Below are 4,655 nucleotides of genomic sequence, written 5' to 3'. Positions count from 1 at the left end.
GCTTTTGTCTTAAAATTCCAAGCTATTTATTGGTTGGGGAGGATTGACAAAAAAGGGGTTCATGGTACATAGGAGAGTTATAGTCATAAGAGTTAACTTGGATACACTAAGTGTGAGATATCCAAGTGAAGATGTCAGGAAGTCAGTTGAATATAGATGAGAGGAGATACGGGGTGGAGAGGGAATTGAGAACCATCTGCTCAAAGATTAGCCTCAGGACTCAGTGAGCTCAACCAAGGAAAGCATGTGAGGAGAGAAGAGAAGAGAATTCAGAATATAGTGGGTGGGGGCTATTAATTTTGTTTGTTTTTTTAGTATATATGTGCTCCAGTATTTCATGGGACATACTTATTCTTGAAACAACACAAAATACGTTGTTGGTTTGTTTTTAATCTGTAATTCAATTTAAAGAGACATCTGTATTTTTATTTGCTAAATCTAGCAATCATAATCCAAGAACCAATCCTAGGGTGCACTGACATGTAGAGATTGAGCAGAACAAGAGCAGGAAGCAAAGGAATCTGAGAATAGTCCATCCTTGAAATGGGTGAAAACCAGCAAGCTGTAATGTTTTGAAAGGCAGGAAAGAAACAAAAACATAAAGCAAGGGCTTAATTCACAAAGCATCATTGACGTAGAAAGCTTGAGACTAGGACCAAATTAATTTCTTGTTCAATTCATTAAAGTATGTACAGGCATTTATTCTGAAAGGTGTTTAATCCCGTCATTCTCTCTCTCTTTGCCGGATTGTCTACAGTCTACCGAACAGAAATAAAAAAGTAGATTTGTTTGATAAAAAGCAAATAGGATATATTTTTAATAACACTAAAAGAAAAAGTCTCAGTCTTTATTTTTTCCAATACAAACAGTAACAGCATAGGCATGGAAGCCTAGAGGATCTTTTTCAATGCAAAGATGCATAACATTCCAGGTGTTTAACTCTGTAAAACTACTTATTTCTCTGAAGCCCCAATGTCTTTTTTTTAAATAAACTGATAATAGTGTGTAATAGCATAATTATTTTTATTAGTATAACAAATACATAAAATAATCTTTTTACTTGTGTGGGTCTTTGGGTTTATGTTTACTTCAGCACCCACAGAGCAGCACTGGTTAAAGTTTCATTTCAGTATGTGTCTTTCTGGAGTTAGCTCTTCCTGGACATGAAGGTCTGTTGAGCACCTTTCCAGTACCTAAGTTTTTGCAGGTTGGGATGAAATGTGTGAGCAGTGAACAGAGAAGAGGCCTGCCACTCCCAGACTGCTGTCTCTTGGCCTTATCTGCCAGTGCTTTCCCTGGCTCTGGCTCTGGCACTGTGAATGCCTCACAGTGCAACCCAGGGTAGGTGCTGTAAAGGCCTAAATTAGAAGTGTCTTCGCAGCAGAATGGCAGCTCTGACGCCTGCACATCTGGCATTGGAAGCATATGGATCTGTCTTTAATCAACGACACAGCACAGCAGCACTTCAGGCACTTGTCAGAGAATTCAGCCATGAGCGACTCTAATCAAGCACTGCCAAAAGGCTGCCAGGATCATCATTTTTTTTGGTTGCTTTATTTTTTGAGACAGATCTTGCTCTGTCACCCAGGTTGGAGTGCAGTGGCACAATTTCGGCTCATTGCGACCTCCGCCTCCCAGGTTCAAGCAATTCTCCTACCTCAGCCTCCCGAGTAGCTGGGATTATAGACACAAGCCACCATAACTGACTAATTTTTGTATTTTTTTAGTAGAGACGGGGTTTCACCATGTTAGCCAGACTGGTCTCGAACTCCTGACCTTGTAATCCACCAGCCTCAGCCTCCCAAAGGACTGGGATTACAGGCGTGAGCCACCGTGCCCGACCAGATCATCATTTTTAAAACAGTGCATCTCAAACTAGCTGTGATGAAAGACTGAAGACTTTCTTACTTTTTAATTTCCAGTCCTGTGATGCATAACTAGTAAGTAGCTCATGCCACAAGTGAATTCCCTGCCGTGTTCAATATAAGCAAGTCTACTAGTCATGTGCTTGGTCATCTTAACAATGGCAAATGGCTACAGAAATTTGTATATCTCTTAATTTCCGTATTTAACTCATTGTGGACTTGCCCTAGTCTGCTAACCATACCTTCAATGGCACTGTTCTAAAACTCAAACCATGGCTCTCCCACTTAGAAATATCCATTGGTTCCCTTTTCCTAACAGGATAATGTTCAAAATGATCAGTAATGTTGTGTTCCATTGCAATTTATTTAATTCACTATTATAACCCCCTATCATGTTTTATCAACAATTTGATAAATCTGCCAGGGCTCAACTTTGTGCTTCTGGATGGCACATACAAGGTCACATACATATGTGCATCCCAGTAACTAGCAGCAGGCTTAATCAATAAGTAGACCTTAATAAGATCATATGAACACTTAGTACATATTTATTTAGAGTCTTCTACAAGGCAAGCCCCATTATAGGCACTAAGAATATAACAATGAAGAAAACTGTTAAATATCCCTCTCCTTGGGAGGAAGTGAAGCAAAATGGCTGAATAGAAGTCTCCAGCAATTGTCTCCCCCACAGGAATACCAAATTGAACAACTATCCACACAAAAACACACCCTCGTAAGAACCAAAAATCACATGAGTGATCATACTACCTTGTTTTGACATCATATTAAAGAAAGAGGCACTGAATAGGGTGGGAAAGACAGGTTTAAATCACCTACACCAACCTTTCCTCATTCCCCAGTAGTGGCCACGTGGCACAAAGAGAGAAACAGCACTGGGGGAAGAGAGCATGGTGATTGTGAGACTTTGCATTAGAACTCTGGGCTGCCTGTTATAGCAGTAAGCATCACTGGGAAGAACTCAGCTGGTGCCCATGGGGGGAGAATTTGGACCATCCCTACTCAGAGGGAAATCATCCATCCCAGCAGTCGGAACTGCCACTGTGGGCTAAAGGGTTCTGGGCCCCTAAACGAACTTGAAAGTTAGTCTAGTTTAGAAGGACTGCAATTCCTGAGCTCAGAGCCAGCAGACTAGGAGCACATTCATACCAGTGAGAAATGAGCCAAAGCTGCCAAAGGAGTGCTCATGTCACCCCCTCCTCTAACCCCAGGCAGCACAGCTCACAACTTCTGGAGAGACTCCTTCTCTCTCCTTGAGGAAAAGTGAAGAACAGTAAAAAGGACTTTGTCTTGCAACTTGGATATCAGCTCAGCCACAGTACAATAGTAGAATAGGACATGAGGCAGAGTCCTGAGTTTCCCATTCCAGGCCCTAGGTCCTGCACAGTATCTCTAAACACACCCTGGGCCAGAAAGGCACCCACTTCCTTGAAGGGAGTGACCAGGCCTGGCAGAGTTCATCACTTGCTGACTTGCTGACAAAAGAGCCCTTGAGCCCTGAATAATCAGCAGTGGGAGCCAAGCAGTACTTGCCACCAGCCTTGTGTAAGACCCAGGGCCACATTGGTTTCAGGTGTGACCCAGCACATTCCCAGCTGTGGTGGCTATGGAGACAGATGCCTTCTGATTGAGGAAAGCAGAAGGAAAAGAGTATTTTGTCTTGCGCATTGGCACTAGCTTGGTCATAGTAGAGTAGAACACCAAGCATGATCCTTTTTGGCATCATATTAAGGAAAGAGGCACTGAATAGGGTGGGAAAGACAGGTTTGAATCACCTACACCAACCTTCCCTCATTCCCCAGTAGTGGCTACGTGGCACAAAGAGAGAAACAGCAACACCAATTCTAGGTGTTGGCTTCTGGATGGCATTTTGGTACGTATCCTGGGTCAGAGGAGAGCCACCAGGCCTGGAGGGAGACCGTCAAAACTTACAGAGTTCACCACAAGATGAGTCAGTGACCAAAGACTTAGATCACTACAGCTAATCCCTTCAAATACCTGGACAGCCTTCCCAAGAAGGACAGGTACAAACAGGCTCAGACTGTGAAGATTAAAATACATACCTAACTATTCAATGCCAGACACCAATGAAAAATCTGTAAACATCAAGACCATCCAGGATAACATGACGTTACCAAACAAGCTAAACAAATCGCCAGTGACCAATCCCAGGGAGACATAGATGTGTGGCCATTCACACAGATAATTCAAAATAGCTATGTTGAGGTAGCACAATGAAATCCAACAGATAAGTAATTTACAATCCTTCTTTGTAAATTTAATAATTTAAGTTTGATAATTTTTTCAAGTAAATTTAATAAAGAGATTGAAATAATTAAAAAGAATCAAGCATACATTCTGGAGCTGAAATACGCAATTGACACACTCAGGAAAGCATCAGAGTCTCTTAGCAGCAGAATTGATCAGGCAGAAGAAAAATTAGTGAGCTTAAAGACAGGCTATCTGAGAATATACTGAGAGGAGACAAAAGAGAAAAAGTAAAAGCCAAGCATCTCTTCAAAGCCTAGAAAATAGACTCAAGAAAGCAAATCTAAGAGTTGTTGGCCTTTAAAAGAAGGGAGACAGACAGATTGGAATAGGAAGCTTATTCAAAGGCTTAACAGAGAACATCTCAAACCTACAGAAGATATCAATATCTAAGTACAAGAAAGTTACAGAACACCAATCCAATTTTACTGAAATAAGCCTACCTCAAGGCATTTAACAATCAAATTCTTAAAGGTCAATGATAAAGAAAGAATCCTAAAAGCA

At 41.4% G+C, this 4,655-nt stretch overlaps 1 long non-coding RNA gene across 1 annotated transcript; it reads left to right on the top strand.

Moving 5' to 3' along the window:
* Nucleotides 1-257: 257 nt before the first annotated feature.
* On the top strand, nucleotides 258-4,376 carry LOC117086293. The gene is made up of 3 exons (XR_004438264.1): nucleotides 258-279; nucleotides 3,227-3,231; nucleotides 4,193-4,376. It is a non-coding gene; the product is annotated as an uncharacterized LOC117086293 (long non-coding RNA).
* The last annotated feature ends 279 nt before the right edge of the window (nucleotides 4,377-4,655 follow it).

The sequence above is a fragment of the Trachypithecus francoisi genome, unplaced genomic scaffold, assembly GCF_009764315.1.
Source record: "Trachypithecus francoisi isolate TF-2019V2 unplaced genomic scaffold, Tfra_2.0 Lachesis_group1, whole genome shotgun sequence".
Classification (NCBI taxonomy): domain Eukaryota; kingdom Metazoa; phylum Chordata; class Mammalia; order Primates; family Cercopithecidae; genus Trachypithecus; species Trachypithecus francoisi.
Note: the sequence above shows the minus strand (reverse complement) of the source record. Positions and strands in the feature narration are given on the sequence as shown.